Source organism: Zootoca vivipara, chromosome 1, assembly GCF_963506605.1.
Source record: "Zootoca vivipara chromosome 1, rZooViv1.1, whole genome shotgun sequence".
NCBI classification, from domain to species: domain Eukaryota; kingdom Metazoa; phylum Chordata; class Lepidosauria; order Squamata; family Lacertidae; genus Zootoca; species Zootoca vivipara.
The window spans coordinates 119516981-119537401 of record NC_083276.1 but is presented as its reverse complement, the minus strand read 5'-3'; positions in this window follow the sequence as shown (position 1 = coordinate 119537401).

The window sequence follows — 20421 nt, the reverse complement described above, 5'->3', positions numbered from 1 at the left end:
GGCGTGTCACACGTGTGACATCACACGCATACGACGAGCCCCTCCAATGTCGGGCAGAACTTGGCGCCTCTGTTTAGGAAAATGATTAATTCAGCCCTGCGTGAGGGCACTCAACGGGTTTAGGCAAGCATGCCCAATGACAATAAAGCAAGATATGTGTACCACAGCAACTGTGTTACTCTACAGTAATGCAGTGCTCTTGATTTAGTGACTTATTAGCACATTTATTGTGCCAAGTGCTCAGGTGAGCATACCAACACGGCGGACTGTTAATCATTGGTGAATTTCAACTCCCATCTTTAAGGAGTCTTAGAATCAGCTTATTAATTGATGAAAAACTTGTGGGTAAATATTATCTTTGTTTACAAATTTTAATAAGAGGGAGGTTAAGCAAGTCTCCCAAGTCAAGCACAATGAATCACTCAGATCCAGAATTATATTTTAGGGAGTGTCTGGCTCGTTGCCCTTTGGTCTATCATTAGGCCAAACCTCCTCTTTCCTCCATCAATGTTCCCAGGATCTGCCCTTTCCATGCATCTTCAGTCTCTTTCTGTTTGGGTTCTGCTGCATTGGGTTTATAATATACTATTTCTTAAATCTTTCTTAATGATCTCATCATCAAGTTCTTTTATAATACAGTACTCTTCCCGCTGCATATTTCTCATTGAGACTGGTATTTTGAGGACCATTTGTTGCTCTGACCTCGTTAACCATCCTTTCGGCATTTCCTTTGCATAATTGCACTTCTGTGAACGATACATTTATAGCTAATTTGGTTGTTTGCATTGTATGTTATTTCACTTCATTTGCATTAAAAGCTACGGCAGTTTTCAAAGGAAGTATATACTCTTTAAATGCATATGTCATAGGCTAAAAACTGCAGCTTGCCTTTTTGTGAACAAGCAGCTCTAATGTCGCGGGATATTCTCACATATTCCAACTGCTCAGGCTGAAAATCTCACAGCCAGAATGCCTACAAATTGCAGATTCTGTAAGGGGAAAGATGGGTGTCATGTACAGTTGGGTAAAATAGATGTGAGGGAACGGAAGCAGGCAGTGTGGGAGGCTGAAGGTTAGGAAGCTGAGCTAGAATGATTGAGGCAGTGTCAGCTTCAGCTCAGAAGCAGCTCAGCATTGCATTTTATTCTTTATTCAGGAAAATGGCCACGCAGCCCAGCAATGCTTCCTGGCCAGACCTGCTCCCATTGAACAGTTGTCGGGACTGAAGATCTCCACCATCTCCTCTCCTCTAAGTCGCGTCCTCCTTCTCAGCTAGAGGTTTCCAAAGCAGCCTTAAACTATGTTGGGGGGGGGAGGGAACCTGTGCTCTTTGTTCTGCTACACGCATAGCCCTCGTGACTTTGGAGACACGAGAGGAGGGGAGCTTGGTACGGTAGGAATGGGCAAGGTCCTGGGCTGCTTCTGCAGATACTGTCCCCTCCTCTTCTGCATCAATTGCGGAGTCTGCACTGCTTTCTGCACCTGGCTCTTCTTGCTCACTTAAACCTGTTGCTTCTTCAGTATCCAGCCATTCCTCCCTGCCTTCACCCTTGGACCTGTCCTCAGTGTCCCACTGTGTCCCACCACCACGCCCCAGGCTCTGAGCTCTGAACCTAGAGGGTTCCCCGGCTGGTGCCACCCACCACTCTTCGTCACCCAGGCAGTCAGGGACCTAAGGAGATGGGAGCCCAGAGACATGGTGGCTGAAGGAAGTGGGGCGTGTGTGTTCTTATAAGCATGGGCATGTGTCAGCTTGTGGGTCCAACAGAAATAGACGGAAATTCAGACCATAAAAGGGAGGAAGATCCAACTCAGTTTTATTAAAACGTAAAATAAACACACATTCCAACAACAGCATATGATAATTAATAAGCAATGATGGTACCTTGCTTGTGGGCACAATTAATGTCTTAAAATAAAGGGGTGTGTGGTTCTTCTGATCTTCAGATGGAAGTGAAACCTGGACTTTTCTTAGTCTGCCCTGAGCAACTCTTTGTTGATGGAATGGACAGGCTATCCTGGAGCTGCCTTGAGAGGAGGTCTTCATTAAATGCCTTGGTGTCACCTTACAAGTGGAGCTAGTTGTGTTAGAAAGTTCTCGCCTAGAGGTGTCCTTCTGCTAGATGTCCCTAACTTACATGATTTTCAGCAAGGCCAGCCTGCAGATCTGCAAACCACTCCCAATGCTATCTTGCAGTAATTAAGTCATCTAATAACGTAGCACTGTCAGAAAATTAATCTAGGGGTGTCAGCAAAACAGTATAGTAAAATCAACAGAAGAATGTATGAAGACTAACCAGTTAACCCACAAACGTTCAGTAGCATGTCCTGGGACTAGGATTATATTTGGGTCTCAAGAAACATCTTAAACCAATTATAGCCCCTTAATAATTTGTTTAACTTCATCTTTTCTGGACTGAGCTCTTCAGTCCCTCTCTCCACATCCATATCTGTGTCCCCTCCTCATGTCAACAGCAACTATCACATCCCAATGTACAGTGCAACAAGCACTGATCTGATAATGCAGCTTTTCTTTCTTTCTTTCTTTCTTTCTTTCTTTCTTTCTTTCTTTCTTTCTTTCTTTCTTTCTTTCTTTCTTTCTTTCTTTCTTTCCTCTCTCTCTCTCTCTCTCTCTCTCTCTCTCTCTCTCTTTCCATGCTGTGTGCACAAAGATCTTTACAGACAGTCCACCCCCTTAACACAGGTGTCTTACCAGACTCCCATCTTCTGGAGAGACCTGGGCCTTAACTCTTAAGAGCATAGAAAAGGACAGCAAAAAATAACTTTGGAGATTTCGTTATCTGGAGTCAAGGCAACAAGGAGGGTGGTGGGTTAATAACGAGGCTGAGCTTCACATACGGTACCTATTTAAATTGGGGAAAATCTTACTTGTTGCGAAGTAAGATTTTCCCCAATTTAAATAGGTATGTGAACCTTTGATTCAGCGCTTCTGCACATGCGCAAAGCTCGATTTAGTGCTTCTGTGCATGCACGAGCGCCGAAATCCAGAAGTAACCTGTTCCGGTACTTCTGGGTTCGGCGCGGTGCACAACCCCAAAACACACAATCCAAAGCGTCGGTAACCCGAGGTATGACTGTAGGGAGCTGGATGAACCAGTGGTTTGACTTTGTACAAGCAGCTTCTTCATCATAAATGTTTCTAAGACATTCTTGCCATCTTTGTGCTCTAAGCCTAATGTGGAGTTTGGTCTAGACAGTTTTAGACTGATAAGGCCAAAAATTACCTTCCCCCCCAATTTAAGTCAATGATTTATTTTGCTTTCAGTCTTTGGCAACTAAAGGAAGGCCTACAGGATTGGTTGTCGGTTTGCTAAAGGGTTTTTCTTTTTTCTTTTTCAGGTGTAGGTTGTCTTGGCGGCGAGACGTCGATTTGGGCGGAATCCTTTAGTCTACCTTCCCTAAATGGATGTGTGTGTGTGTGTGAAGTGGTGACTCCCCCCCCCCCATGGCAGTGATCTCAAAGGAGTTTTTATATGGGAGTCACTGGCCATACACTGAAAGGTTGTCAGTGAACTCCCCTGCATTGAGGGGATATGGGGTGGGCTGCCAGCGTACACAAGCGTCTTGCTGTGCACCCTCCCATATCCCATTCACCCTGAGGAGCCCCAGTTCCCCTGACTGTGGGGCTGGGAGGGTACACGCCTAATGCCTAAGCCAATGTCTTCCTACATCTGAAAGGTTTAATAAAGTTGTGGCCAATTTTTAATTCCATAACACGTTGTCACGAGTCATTATTCCTTCTGGGGGTCTCATGGGGGTCTCCGCCCGGGCACGCAAATTACCCCCCCCCCCATGTAAATGATTTATTTTGCTTTCAGTCTTTGGCAACTAAATGAAGGCCGTCCTCCCCGATTGCCTTTCTGAACCCAAAGACATCGCTATGAAAAGAAAGGGACGTTAAACAATCCTTGGTCTGGTTCCTGCAATACAGGAGAGGATCGTTTTGTTCAGTCTTGTTTTTCAGGCAGATGTGAGTTTCTGCTGGGCAGGAGCCTATCTTGATTATAAGTATATATAGGGAAGTCTGAACGCGTGTGAACTGATCCCAGATAAGCACAAGCAGAGTATGTTTACCAGGCAATGCTAAAACCAGAGTGTCGGACAGAGCAGGAGGCATTGTGATGCATTTAACCTCAAGCAAACACAAAGCTTAAAGCAACATATAATTATGAGAGAAAATATTTTCTCTGACTCATCTCCCCACTAATTCAGGCTTGCTTCAGTCCATCCTGAAGAGCAAAGTTGCATCATTCATTCATTTATTCCCTTTCCTCTAACCACCCTGGGACAGTCTCTTCCCTTTTAGTACGAACCCTATAATAATCCTCCTATGCGATGGCGGATACGACACTTCTTGTCCGCTTTGTATTGGTAATTTCACAATGACAACTAACTGCTTAATAGTAGCTTAACGTTATTACCATGTGCCTGCAAATCTTAAACGTCTGTGGAATAACTTATCTCATACTCTTTCTGCCCATGGAACATTTTATATCATTGTGGATATGTAGCAGCAATAATAATCAAATGCTATACGCATCATACAGGACACCCAGGCGCAGATATTAGCATGCCCGCCTTTTATCTGTTCCATGAGTGAGGAAACATAAACAGAGAGGGGCTGACCATTTGAAACAAGAGGATTAGAAAACGGGACCTCACCACTTGGAATAGTTAACCTCCTGCGCATGTCTGGCCCAATCCCTCTTTGAACTGGGCCAGACTCTCCAAGTGTCCCTGTTTTCCAGGGACACTCCTGGATTTACAGAAGCCGTCCCGGTTTCTGTTCTGATCCCGGAATGTCCTGCTTTTCCTTAGGACACCCCTATTTTCATCAGAGAAATGTGGGAGGCTATGGAATAGGACATATCTATTTTCATCAGAGAACTGTTGGAGGGTATGCTGGGCCAAGGTCAAAAATGGTCTCATATGCCTCGTACTCTGCTCAAGGAAACAGAGAGAAGGACAGGCATAAGAAAGTAAAAATAATGGTCCGGGAAGGCAGAACCTGCTCTGCATTATTATACTACTTGAATGCCTGAAAGGGGGGTTAGATAGAGCACGGGTTCTTAAATTTCAATCGACTGGCATCCATCAAGTAAGCTATGGAATTCCCTCCCCAAAGAGGTGCACCTGCCATTTTCATTGTGCAGCTTTTGCCGTATGTTGGAGATGCTCCTCTTTTGACACCTGACTCTCTCTCACACACAGTGTCACTGTCAGGGACAGGGCAGAGGATGAATGGTGGAGACCACCTCCCCAGCCTGACCCTTCCAGATAAGAGGAAGACAGTTCAGAATTACAACAGGGGTTTGAGGGAAGTCACAGCTCAGAGGCAGACGAGGGGAAAAGCTGGGAAATAATGGGAGAGGAGGAGTAGGGGTGGGGGCGACAGCTGATGGGCACAGTGTCTTTGGAAAGCATTCCAGACCCCCACCCTCTCCCAGAACCCGGCGAGCCTGGAAAGTAGGAGAGCAAAGAGCACAAAGGCAGAGGGCCCTAAGCAGCACCTGTAGAGGAGATGATGATGACAACGAATGAGAAACTGGGAGAGAAGGGTGGGTGTGTGGAGAATCACTCAGGACAACGACGCCATTATCCAAGAGGCTGTGTTCCAAAGTCTCTCTCTCTGTAAATACAGTGCTACCTCGACTTACGAACAACTCGACAACCAAATTTTTCGACTTACGAGTGGGGCAAATGGCCGCACACTTATGAATTTCTCGACATCTGTACAGAAACCGCGGCGGTTTTAGATAGGGATTTTTCGACTTACAAATTTTTAGATGGGGTTGCTTCGACTTACGAATTTTTCCGTTTCCAATGCATTCCTATGGGAAATCGCGTTTCCAATGGCGCTTTTCGACTTGCGAATTTTTCGACCTACGAAGGTGCCTTCGGAACGGATTTAATTTGTAAGTCGAGGCACCACTGTACCAAATATAAAGTGGATGGTAAGACACTTTCCTTGTCTTTGTACGTTCCTGGGCAAACGGCCTTGGGAGTTGCTTGCAGCTGCCTCTCTCTCACACGCACACAAAGATCTTAAGATCCATCATATTCTTCTGATTGTAAATTGTTTCAGCTGATACCTGAAAGATACCTGGAAGATATCAAACAACTGGTACCTGAAAGATAATAATAAAGATACCAGGCAGGGGGAATTATATCATTTGGGGGTGCCGCTATTGGAACAAAGGCCTTTGTGTTACTTAGGTAACGGTAAAGGGGCCCCTGACCATCAGGTCCAGTCGTGTCCGACTCTGGGGTTGCGGCGCTCATCTCGCTCTATAGGCCGAGGGAGCCAGCGTTTGTCCGCAGACAGCTTCCGGGTCATGTGGCCAGCATGACAAAGCTGTGTCTGGCGAACCAGAGCAGCACATGGAAACGCCGTTTACCTTCCCGCTGGAGTGGTCCTTATTTATCTACTTGCACTTTGATGTGCTTTCGAACTGCTGGGTGGGCAGGAGCTGGGACCGAGCAACGGGAGCTCACCCCGTCACAGGGATTCGAACCGCCGACCTTCTGATCAGCAAGCCCTAGGCTCAGTGGTTTAACCCACAGCACCACCTGGGTCCCTTGTGTGTTACTTACCGCTTCCTAACTTCAGAAGGCAGGGATGTTGCTTTAAATGGTGTGGGAGCAACCACCCAGGTAGTCTACAGTAAGTAGCATTGTTTATTGTTATTGTTATTTATTAAATTTTTATGTCTCAGGGCGCTTCCCAGGATAAAACCATGGTATAAAAACACAGAATACATAATCAAAACAAAAACACCCCCCCCCAAAACATTTTAAAAGGGCTATTACTGACTGCTGTCAGTGATAGTAGTCAAAGGAATATAGCAGTCAGCCACATGGCATCTCCTATGACTTAATTTTGGCACCTGGACTACTCTGCCCAATAAGTTGGCCAGCCCTAGCCTCCCCATAAGGAGAGAGACAGTAGCAGTACTTGCTATGTATAAATGTAGCTTTCCTCCTTTTGTTAATAAAGAAGGTGCTTTTTTATGGAGATACTTTTTTAAAAATTAATACTAAAGTCCCTGAGCAATTAATTAGCATTCATAAGCAGAACATTGACTATTTAAACAGATAAGAATGGAGAACAGCCTCCTGGTTCTTACAATGTATGTTCCAATAGAAGTTCCTTTCAAAATGAAGCTGTTTCCATCACTTGAGATAAGCATTCATCACATAAAAGACCTTTAAAACACTGGACTTTAAAACACTGTGTTGCTCAGGGCTATGATTCAGTTATGTCCTTTAAGCGACATATTGCAGCAAGTTTTATTTGAGAGGAAAGAACAAAGAACAAAACAGAAAAGGATTGCACCTGGACTCCTGTTGGAATTCATATGCTTTTGTGGCTCTCCAAAGAAATTGTGTTCTCGTTTGTGTTGCTGTTTTTAGGCTGTGTTGAGTGAAAGATCCACTTTCAGAACTACCATTACTGTCTGAGACCAGATTCTTATTGGCAATGTGGGATGCCTTTTTAAGAGTCAGGCATGGCCCTACCATTAGGCAGAGTGAGGGAGCTGCCTCAGGTGGCAGATGCTGTGTGGTAAGGTGTTGGAGGACAGAACTGTGTGTACTACACGGTGCCTTCGAAGGAAACCTGTTGCCTTCAGCTGTGGTGGCGGACATTGTCTCATTGCCAACGCTGAAGTAAGATTCAAGTTGCTTTATGTATGTGGAATTGAAAATGCTATTTTGCTTTACCCCAGGGAGCAAAATATTTCAGGCCAGCCTTGTTAACTTAGCGCCCCTCCAGAATATGACATCATGCGCCCCACGGCCTCAGAACATAGCTGTCAAGTTTTCCCTTTTCTCGCGAGGAAGCCTATTCAGAATAATGGAATTTCCTTTAAAAAAAGGGGAGAACTTGACAGCTATGCCTCAGAACCTAACTTTTGGTGCTTCGCGAAGCATTGGAAGTTGCATTGAAGTCTCTGTGGTGTGGGTCCTCAACAAAATTTGGCGCCCCTGCCACTTTCTTAGTTGTTCTGCAAGGCTTCCTTAATATAATTGCATAATTGCTGTCTGGAAGCTCACTCTTGTGCTACAGCTTGGTAAACGTGGAACCCAGTTGCCTACCAGAACATTTGTGGCATAAGAAAATTGCAGGACTTCAGCAAGAAGTTATGGGACGTGAACTGATTGGAAACAAAGCAGTGTGCCTGTCCCAAAAGCTTTGCAGGTGCAAACAGTATTAAAAGCTACAGGTAGGTAGCCGTGTTGGTCTGACCCAGTCAAAACAAAATAAAAAAAATCCTTCCAGTAGCACCTTAGAGACCAACTAAGTTTGTCATAGGTATGAGCTTTCGTGTGCATGCACACTTCTTCAGATACACTGAAACAGAAGTCACCAGACCCTTATGTATAGTCAGAGGGTGGGGAGGGGTATTACTCAGAAGGGTGGTGGGAATGGGTGATTGGCTGATAGGAGTGGTAAACCTGTTGATGACTGTTAACGACTGCAATTGGTCTTGCAGGAAAAAGCAAGGGCTGAGGTGCTAAAGAAAGCTTGATCATGTATAATGAGATAAGAATCCAGTGTCCTTATTCAGACCAGGTCTCTCCATGGTTTTAAGCTTGGTAATGAGTTGCAATTCAGCAACTTCTCTTTCCAGTCTGTTTCTGAAATTTTTATGCAATAAAACAGCTACTTTGAGATCTTGTATAGAATGTCCTGGGAGATTGAAGTGTTCTCCTACTGTTTTCTCTGTCTTGTGATTCCTGATGTCAGATTTATGTCCATTTATCCTTTGGCGTAGGGTTTGGCCTGTTTGTCTAATTAATATTAAAAGCAGCTTTGTGTATAACTGCCCTGATAACATCTTATACACAATTCATAACAAATACACAACAAAAAGGATTTATGGGAAGACATTTGGCACTAGAGTCACCAACTTTCTGAAGAAAACATGGTGGCTTTTCTTCTTTTAGAAATGGATGTTCAGAGAGTGTCTGTACCACTAACACTTTTCTTTTTGGTAACAGTCCTCCAAATGTACTCCCATATCGATCTGGCATTTAAAAGAGAAGTTTTGAAACCGAGGTTCAATGAAATGCCAGCCAGGCTTCACATATCCCAAGAGATCTGAAAAGACCAGTATCCTAAAAATGTTCCTCGTTGGTTCATCACCCCCCCCCAAAAAAGAGCTTTTTTAAAAAGAAAAACACCACTATTCAAATTTATTATTTTTGTTACTAAAATAGATTCCAAAATTCAGTATGAAGTAAGGGGGGAAACCCACATCCTACGGGGACGATATTACAAAATATTAATAGTCAGATCCTACAAAAATTGACTGAGTATCCTGAAAGCAGATCTAGGGTGGTACTGGAAAGCGGAACTTGAGCAATACACAGGTACTGCATTGCTTCTCTGTTCTGCATCCTGCTGGGCCTCTAATGCATCAATGAGGTGATAATTCCAACCCATCGCTTGCTGACTGGAGGGTTTGCACATGGTGTGGAGTCTTAATGCACTCTGGGAACATTATTGTGCTGTGCTACGACTCAGCATATCTTGCTGGAGACGTTTAGCAAGGAATGCTCCAGACAAGGCATCGTGTTTACTCGCATCCGATGGGAGGGTTGAGGTGGTGTGGCCGTCCTGTTCTCCTCCCGCAGAATCCTGACTTTAAAAAAGAGAGAGAAAAGAATGCAACAGGTGTGGGTGTTCCTTGTGGCTATTTCCCCCTTCTTATTTTTAAAGGCTCTTCCTGCTGGTTTCCATCTAATTGATTCCACATTCCACCGCTAACCTGATCTGCAGCAGAAGTGCAGCATCCCAGGGTGTTTCCAGTTTGCCACCGTTTTCGGGTGGGATTTAACCACATCCCAGCAAATGCAGGCTGTGCAATTAAGGCTGATTTGAAGTTCTTGTGAAACCATCGTACGTGGTGGACCTGTAAAGTAGCCAAGGGATACTGGGAGACGGTATACAATTAGTTAAGAAAAAATATATACCGTTCTTTTCCGTGTATAAGATGAGGTTGTTGTTGTTTTTAACTCTAAAATAATGTTAAAAAACTGGGGTAATCTTATACACAGATAGTGCATAGTGGGGGGGCGGGTGATTGGTTGCATCTGTGAGCTTGCAGCTTGTCAGCAGTGATTTGATACCGGTAGGTGATTGGTTGCTGTGGCAAGGGCTGCATTGGATTGGCTGCCACCGCGGCAATTGGGCCTGCGATTGCCGGCTGCTGTTGGCAAGTGGGCAGATGCTTGTTGGTTTCTGTGACTTGAACGATTGTCAGCGTTTATCATTCGGGTTAGTGATTTTCTGCATTCCTTGACCAATGACTGGGGCTGATGGGAGTTGGAGTCCAACAATGTGGACTAGGTTAGCTCCCACCTTCTACTAACTAGATCCCACCTTCTACAACACTAGGTTAGCTCCATAGCTGCCAAGTTTTCCCTTTTCTCGCGAGGAAGCCTATTCAGCATAAGAGAAAATCCCTGAAAAAAAGGGATAACTTGGCAGCTATGGTTAGCTCCCACCTTCTACTAACCTAGACATAAGTCCCATTGAACTCAATGGAGCTAACTTCTGAGCATAGCTGCCAAGTTATCCCTTTTTTAAAGGGAAATTCCCTTATGCTGAATAGGCTTCCTCGTGAGAAAAGGGAAAACTTGGCAGCTATGCTTCTGAGGAGATGCTATGTGTCTTCCCATGGACGCTGTTAGATTTTTCTTCTTGTTTCTTTGACAGCCTTTTTAATAATAAATAAATACCAGAATATATTACAGCATCACATGGGAGTGACACACGTGAACATCCTTAGGGAGAAAGGATGTGGTGTTGCAACATGGGCTCCAGTTTAAGGGAGTGGCTGAGTTGTGCTAAGCAAATTATGGGCAGCAATGAAAACAAGATCCCTGATGATAAGGCAGGGTATTAACGTTCCTGTCCTGAAACTGAATCCTTGAGCAATAGATTGGGGGGGGGGGACACAAAGAACTAAGGACAAATAAAGCCCGAGGTCACGTGACTTCCAGAAAATCAGTCAATTTAAGCAGACAACAGTTCAGCCGCAATTCCCATGTGTGCTTGCTGTGAACTTGCAACTTTTAACAGATTCAGAGAACTGAAGGGGATTTGTTTTAAATACCCAGTGCAGGTGCAAGGATTAAAAAGGGATTCAAAAAGATTTTGCATGATATTAGGAACTCTGCTTTTCATTGTGGTGCGCCACCACTGGTGCTACAAAAACAAAGAACTCTATGGGCGTAAAAGACATGGAAACTTCCAAGGATTTATTTAGTGTAAGAGGCTTGCTTTTCTAGAGAGCTAAGCTATGCTCACAAAACATGCCAGTGCTTGATATCATGTGGTACGCATGTTTTGTATCTATGTGTTTGTGTCATAAAACAAGTGCATATGGTTTAATCAGATTAAGGCTAGCTCTTTAAAAAACAACAACTTGAATATTAAAGACGCTGCCTAAATAACAAAAACAAAACTGTGAATCCGAATGTTATGTGAGAATTAATTTGAAGTGGCGGCTTAAGTGTTACCGCTGGACCTGAGTTTGGAACATTTACTCAGTCACAAAGCTTCAGGGATCCCCTTGGGCTAATTGTTCTCTCTCAGCCTAGATAAAATGGAGGGAAAACACCCATCTATGCCACCTCAAGTTTATTGGAGAAAGGGGAGGATGTTAATGTAATAAATATCTAATATTAATTCATTTATTAAATGTATATACTTCCCTTCAGCCGAAGGTCTTATTGTGATCTTATTTACCACCTTCGCCTGAAACCACATGACAACATTTACCTCACAACATGCCAGTGTGTCAGAATTATTAAGATTATTTGCATTTGTATTTGCTAGGAGAAATGTCTCAAAGCAACTAAGCAACAACGTAAAATACAAACAGATAAAATAAATATTGAAGCCAAATTTAAAAAAGAAGAAGATGTACACTATAGCTTTCTTTTATGGGAAGGCTGCCTTATGGAGCAGGAGGCCTTCTCGGTGGTGGCGCCCGCCCTGTGGAACGCCCTCCCATCAGATGTCAAGGAAATAAACAACTATCTGCCTATTAGGAGACATCTGAAGGCAGCCCTGTTTAGGGAAGTTTTTAATGTTTGTTGTTTTATCATGTTTTTAATATTCTGTTGGGAGCCGCCCAGATTGGCTGGGGAAACCCAGCCAGATAGGTGGGGGTATAAATAATGAATTATTATTATTATTATTATTATTATTATTATTATTATTATTATTATACCTAAGATCATCGTGTATGTCCTTAGTCAGAGTTAGCAATCTGTCTCCCAGGTCCACAGCTACTTTCTTTAGTCACATCCACACCATTATTTTAAAACACATTTAACACACATTTAAAGCCCATGGTTTGCTCCCAATAATCCTGGGACTTGGGAACTGTAATTTACTCCTCGCAGAGTTACAATTCCCAGCACCCTTAACAAACTACAGGTCCCAAGTTTCCTTCCTTCCTTCCTTCCTTCCTTCCTTCCTTCCTTCCTTCCTTCCTTCCTTCCTTCCTTCCTTCCTTTCTTTTGACTTTCCTTCTTGGAGATTGTGCAAATTGTCTTCCCATGAACAAAAACAACAGCACTCGCATGACAGCAGTCCATAAATTAAAATGTGTGGCTTTTATTTTTTTTTTACTAATGTGTTATCCTGCACCCACAAACAAGGGATGGACCTTCCTTCCCAAGGAGGCTGGAATTCCCCCTTGGTTTCCTTTGAATTATTGAGGTTGATATAAATCGAAAGCCTTGCGGGCGTCTCATCCAAAGATCCACCCTGTTGCACTCACATGCCATTGCGGTGCACCAACATTGTGCAAATAATGGTTGTCGCAAGACTGCTTACTGTACCTCGCTTGCGCTAAGCAAAACAGGAAGTTCACCTCGTCCAACTTCCAGCAATTGTCTCCTCCTTGGGTGAAATTGAAATTGCAAATTGGAGGTTACAAAGAGAGCATTGAACTCATGACCCAGCAGCGAGATGAGATAGGCACCCGTAAGACTTCTGCAGAGTCGCTCAGTGGTTCGAAAGACAAGATACATGCTCAGGTGCTGACATGGCAGATCTGTGGGAGGACTAGATCTGCACTGACCTAACAAGATTGTTTGCTGGATTTACTAGGCTTCATAATGTATGAAACGAAACTGAGATATATCTACTGGGATGGAAGCCTCCTTCTTCCCTGTGAAAATAATACCAAGATACCAGTCCTGAGTGATTATACCGTAATGTATTTCTGATGTGGGCACTGACGCATGGGGAGTAAAATGAAGGATATAACCTTTCCTCACAGGGGAACTACTCCATCCCCTTAATGATTTTTGTTTGCCCTCTTTGTATAATTATTTTTATTTTTTTATTTTTTATAACAAATTGAGTTCAAATTCAAATTTAAACATATATTTTCTTAACAAATTACCTTCCCAGTTCACTACATCGTTATCTTATATATTATCTTCCCACCCTTCCTCCATGGTCTTTTTGTTCCCGCCCTTTCCTACTGCCTCATATATCATACTGTTACCTGTCACAAAATCCCTCTGATAACATTATTTTTTATTAATGTCCACTGTTAATAACCCAAACCCTGCTCGTGAGCTCCTTAAATTAAAATACTTTTGCAGATCATCCAGAAAAGGCTCACTTGCCTTCTTCTGAACCTTTTCAAGCTCTTCATATCCTTTCCGAGGTGAGCTGGCCAGAACAGTACACTGTATTCCAAGTGTGGCCACAATGACAACTAAATGGCAGCTTTGAGTCCTCAAAATGGAAAGAAAGCTCATGAAAATAACATTTGTTAAACAACCAGAAGCTTTTTTGTTAGGCATTTTAGGCCAAGATCTACCAAGAAAAGAGGGCGTTATTCATGTACGCTATAACAGCGGTGAGAATTTTGATAGCAACTAAAGAACTAAAGAAATACCAACCAAAGAACAATGGCAAGAAAAACTGATGAATTATGCAGAAATGGCAAAGCTGATGGACAGATTTCGGGAAAAAGACAACAGTGACTTTGAAAGAGAATGGGAACCATTTATAGTATATTTGCAGAAACAAAGGAAGACCATAGACTTGATGGCAGGATTTAAATAAACACTCACATCTTTATAAACATAAATATGTAGAAGATGAAGAAATGTTATAATATGTATCTTTTAGAAACAGCAGTGTGAAATAGGGGGGAAATAAATCAGAAACGGAAGTTGGGGGAAGCCCAGGAGGGGAGGGAAGAGGGAATGAAATATGAATGTGATGGATATGTGATGTATGCAATAATTGAAAAGAAAATGGAATAAAAAATTTAATTAAAAAAATATGAATAGGACAATGACTCCCAGCACAGGATGATGTGATTTAGGGTAGTAAGCCATTTGAATGTGTGAGTTGCCTTAATGTGCAGCTTGAGAATGTATAGCTCACACAGGAAGCAAAGGCATTACGCCCCACAAAAATGTTGTAAGGAAAGTTTGACCCTATTCAGTCATCCCAAACTTGGTTGTGGATTACAATGCAGCTCCAGATTGGATTAAACATTTCTGCAGATTTAGCAGGGCACAATTTTCATCAAAATGTGTGTAAGATGCTTATTTTATGGAGGAAAGCACTGAGAAAAGAAGGCACACAATAATGCACACAAAAATGAGTATAACAATACAAAGTTCTCATACTTTTTTTTTTAATGCACAAAAATGGGGCTGAACAGACCAAAATGAAACAGGACTGACCTGTCTCTTTGCAGTGGCACAAAATGTACATAACGTTTTGAAATGGTCAATATGATACCAATCCTAGAGAAAAAGATTGCGAACATGTGAGTGTTTGCTTTATTTAAATATGATACTAAAGTCATGTCACAATATTTAGCGTTGTTCAGTATCGATAGAGATGCCGATTAAGTGCTGCTTTCCTACCAATGCTAAAGTTCTTTAGCAGGGAAGGTTCTTCTCATGGCAAATAACATTTGTGTGATTCATCAATACTAAATGTAGGCGCCAGCTTAATGGCAGAAATGTTTTAAACAAGAGCTTCCCTAAGCAGAGCAAATTAGTGGTCCATATGCTTTTGTAGCTGTGCCTCTAGCAATGACCTATAAACCTAATTCGGCAGAAAATGCCCTTCCACAAATGATGCCAGCTTAGCAATACTGTATCATGCTGGAGAAATACAATATAACACCTGCCCCTCCTTATTAAGAGTTACTTTGGCAGAACACAAAAAAGTGGAACTCACTGGACTATGGCCCTGATCACATCTTGTTTTACGTGCTTTCTGTGTAGTACTGGAACCACCACCAGATTCCTAGCGTTTTAGCACTGCAATATGAACCCCAGAAACCATCTAGTTAGTGCTATTTTTCTAGAAAAAGAGGTGCCAGAACTCACTATGAACACTTCCCTTGTTCTCTTATAATGGCAACGGTGCCCACCTCAGGGTAGGGTGCAACTACAGCTTCCCTGACACCTAGCCATCCAACTTCTGCTTAAATTACCTCTCACGGCAGTCTGTGTCCCACTGCCAGGCAGCTTTCACTATTCGGAAGTATCTCCTAATGTTTAGCCAAAAACTGCTTCCTTGCAGTGTGCACACGTTCCAAGTTTTGTGCTCTAGAGCAACTGACAACAAGTCTGCTCCATCTCCTGGAGGTTATTCGGATGTATGAAGACACCTTAATCGTCTCTTGTCAGGCCTCAATTGTCCCAGCTCTTTCTTTTTCTTTTGATTGATTATGTATTGACAATTTGTATTGTTTAACATTTTTTTATTGCTTAATAAATATTTATTTTTAAAAAAATTCCCAGCTCTTTCAACCATTCTTTATAGGTCATCTCTGGTGCATGAAAAATGATTCCCCAATAAATTTCTTACACTATTAGGCACCACCTCCAGTTTCTTTGTTATTTGGGTACATTGACATACAGTATATGACCTTATTGCACTTTAGAAACTGTATACTGCATTTTCTTTCATAAGTACCAGTTTCCCCTTATTTTATTCTCACGACGGATGCTAAAATTGTGACCTGCATGTTCAAACATGAATATACCACCACCCCAAGCACATTGACTTGGAACAAGAAGACAGCGATTTCAGTGGTACTAGCCTACTGACAAGTGTGCTTAAGGCTGCAGGCATCACTCTGAGGGGTCCATGCTGGGCCTTCCTTGCTAGAATGGGTTGACACATTTCGAGGTGAGGCACCCATGGAGAACCCATCACTTCCCATAACCAAAGTGAAAGTCTAGAACTCTGTTGCCAAACCAAAGAATCTGTGTGGTTTAATGTTGATGATCAGAAAGGTGCGTGTGAGTGGCCTGATCAGAGATGGGACAATTCTAAGACCCAGGCCTGATCTACATGCATCTTATCATTGGCAGGGCCCAAAGGGTCATCCAAGGAAACCAAAACTTAAGTAAAAATAATTTTGTGGGTGGGTGTGCTTTGACTCTGTAGCTGACTTCTCTTCCTGTGCCTTGTTTCTTTTCTGTTATTCTACATGTCTAGTGAAAGGGCTTCTCTAAGTCCTTTTTCTTGTGGGCATCTGTTGATAATACATAGACCCACTGCACCAGGACAAAATTTCAGAAGGGGGAAAGACAGCAGAGACGGCATTGCCTTAACCTTGTTCTTTCCCATTTTATTAAACTGAACGGTGTTGCACAAGAAGAAGTGTTATGCTTTGTGGGGCTATATTCCCTTACATGATCTCTCATGAACTCTCAAAATGAGGTTAGAGGACAAAGATCCAGAGATCACGCTAAGGGTGGCCAAATTCTGTGCGACTGCCACAAAACTTAGGGAACAGGCTGTGCTACCATAATGACTAAGGCCTTAAATGACCATTTTAGGTTATATTTTAGTGATTAAGATTTAACTTATATATTTTTAAGTGTTGCTATATCTGTATTGTCCCTGTTATACCTAATTGCAAATTCAAATGTATCCCTATTGAGTTTTATGACTACCCTGATATTGTATGTGAGCTGGAACTGGTCTGTGACTGAAATAATAAATTCATTCATTCATTCTCAAAATGAGGAATTATACTGCATCTTGAACAGCCAGAACTTCTGCCTGGGAAAGACTGTTGTGAACAGTGCTTTTCTTCTAGAAAAGGAAGTGTTGGTTCTCACCATGAAGTTGTTACAGTAAGTGCCAGATTTTTAACCAGTGCTTTCCTTCTAGAAAAAAACAAAAAGGCGGCGTTACTGCGTTCCCTTGAGTACCCCCGGGGGGGCGGCACTGGTTAGTGATTACAGAAAGCACTTGCATTTTTCTGTACTGGCTCTTCCCATATTGCAGAACTAGGGTTGAAATAATGCTGAATCCTAACGATGTTTGGTACAGCTTAAGCCTTAGGAAACCATCATTTCATCTCTTTGGCATTTACTCTTTTGTGTGTGCCCTTTATTTGGGGGAAACTAGGACCCCTTTCAGACATGAGTGGCGCTGTAGGTTAAACCACAGAGCCTAGGGCTTGCCGATCAGAAGGTCGGCAGTTCGAATCCCTGCAATGGGGTGAGCTCCCGTTGCTGGGTCTCAGCTCCTGCCAACCTAGCAGTTCAAAAGCATGTCAAACTGCAAGTAGATAAATAGGTACCGCTCCAAGTGGGAAGGTAAATGGCGTTTGCATGTGCTGCTCTGGTTTGCCAGAAGCAGCTTTGTCATGCTGGCCACATGACCTGGAAGCTGTACGCCGGCTCCCTCGGCTAGTAAAGTGAGATGAGATTAGGTCACGACTGGACCTAATGGTCAGGGGTCCTTTACCTTTAGGACCCCTTTCAACAGAATAGTTGCTCATCACAAAGTGCCACTGAACTGCCTAGAAAAGGCACCAAATCTCCTTGGTGAGAAACATTTACACTGTGCACTTACCGGTATATATCTGTTTGTATCCACCAGTGCTTCTCAATCACAAGGATTCTCAAAGTGGCTAGCACTGGCATAGGGGGAAAAACAGGGGAAATGAGCAACCAGTCACTTCAGCAGCAAGCATAAAGTTCCCTTACAGTTCATATCCCAAAGGACAAACCAGAGCAAGCTACATAAAACACAAGATATGAATTTAAAGAAATGGGTGGACCTGAACAGGGTGCATGCTAACTTGAGTGACAGAAAAACAAAGACTTCAGGATGCTTCCTATAAGCTGCTAGTGACTTAAGCATCCTCTCCCACTTGCACATCAACATTCTGCATGTTTTAAACTGTTTTAATATGGTATTTTAAATGGTTTCAACCCGCCCTGGGACTTACAGTGAAGGGCAGGTAATAAGTTGTAATGGCGATGACCACAACATCCTGGACGGCCACAAGTCATTCATCAGGCTTTGGTTTGGCTTTAATTTACAAACTTACGGACTTCCGCCTACTTAGGAAGTCCCTCAAGTATATAGAAAACACTAGTTTATTTCTGAGTGCCTTTCAAGCCAACAGGATGTTCAACCACCTGAGTTTGTTTCTACTACAGTGGTACCTCAGTTTATGAACACAATTGGTTCCGGAAGTCTGTTCATAAACTGAAGCATTCATAAACTGAAGCGAACTTTCCCATTGAAAGTAATGGAAAGTGGATTAATCCGTTCCAGACGGGTCCGCGGAGTACACAACCTGAAGCGTACTTAACCCGAAGCATGGGTGTAATTGGTTCCAGAAGTCTGTTCATAAACTGAAGTGAACTTTCCCATTGAAAGTAATGGAAAGTGAATTAATCCGTTCCAGATGGGTCCACGGCGTTCGTAAACCGAAAATTTGTAAACTGAGGTGCTCGTAAACCGAGGTTCCACTGTATATTCAAGTGGGTCCTGCAACAAAATGTTGTGGTGTATCCCAAGGATTGCCTGAGAGGACTGAAAAAGTTTGTTGACCCCTGCTCTAAAGGGCTGCCAGCCTTGAACCTGAGCATTTTGGAAAATGGAAAAGTTGGATCTTTCCCTTTAGTTCCCCCTGAAACATCTGGTTATGTTGAGGTTTGTTCTCAGCAAACATCCATAAACTCCAATAACCGCCCCCCCTCCAGTTCCAGGATGCTCAAGTAGGCATTAATTATGGGCTTCAGCAGACCCATTTTCCTTCCCTACCCCTGCCCCACTTGCCCCTCATATTCCATGACTTGACAGCTCTCAGCCGCTGACTAAACTGATAGACATACAGAGTCTGCCCAACTTCTGGTTGCTTTAAACCAGGAGTGGAGAACCAGAGATGGCCCTCAGATGGTGTTGGACTCCACTTCCCACCATCCTCAGCATGTCGAATGGTCAGGGACTATGGGAGTTGGAGTCCAACAACCAGCTTGTGGGCCACAGGCCCCCTACCCACAAGCTTTAGAAACGCTTTCTTTTTATAGGCTCAACTGCCATCGGTATTCATAAATCTTGGGGTCCCACAGGTGGTGGTAGAGACGTGTGGTTGTTTTTTTATTTAAAAAAATCTTTTAAATTTACGAAGTGATATCCCTCTTTGTACCTAGGATGTCTCTCACTTTTAAAAGAGATTTTATTAGTGCTTAGAGAAAAAAAATACAAAGTTAGTATCAAATATATTTTCCTTTTTTTTGTCCCAACTAAGACTTCGACCTGAATACAATAAAAAGAAAAGGGGAATAAAGAAAAAGAGAGAGACAAAGAAATAGAAACAGAAAAGATGTTAAGAGAGCTTCTTTTAGATTCTTATAGACTTTTATATATACTTTCAGTTTTAACACCTTTTAGTTTTTTTTAAACGTTTTTTAGATTTTAAAGGATTGTACCCCTCCATCCTTATGATGCTCTACGACCGTAATAAAGATTTGTTGTTGATCATTATGTTAAGAGAGAGAGAGAGAGAGAGAGAGAGAGAGAGAGAGAGAGAGAGAGAGAGAACTCAGAAGGGACTTCTGATTCTTCGTCTGCCCATATACAATATTCACTTCATCCACTCCCATATAACACCCAACAAAGCCACTTTCTGTAAACAAACATTATCTTCCATCCTCTAATCCGGTCTTTAACAAGGATGTCTCTTGAGCTTGTAGAAAGCCCTCAGTTTTAGTGTGTGGAAAGGACCCCCTTTTGCTTCCAAATGTATTGGCACTCAACCACTATTAGAAGGGGAATGGTGATATTGGTACTTGCTGGCATGCAGGGTCCTGATTGGAAAAAAATCTATGAAATGGCACATGCCAAGGAGAGATGGCAGTCTTCCAGAAGGGAGAGCTGAACGTTGAAGTTTCCAGACCAGGAAAGAAGGGCATGAATGAAACCCAGAGGGGGACTTGAGTAAAATTTTGGGAAACCTGTCCCTACCAGAGAAGAATGGCAAATGAAACTGTTGGATTATGAATGGCGAAAGTGACCGGAAAGCTCAGGAACCAAGAAGACCAAAAGTTTAACATAGAATGGGGGAAAATTATAAT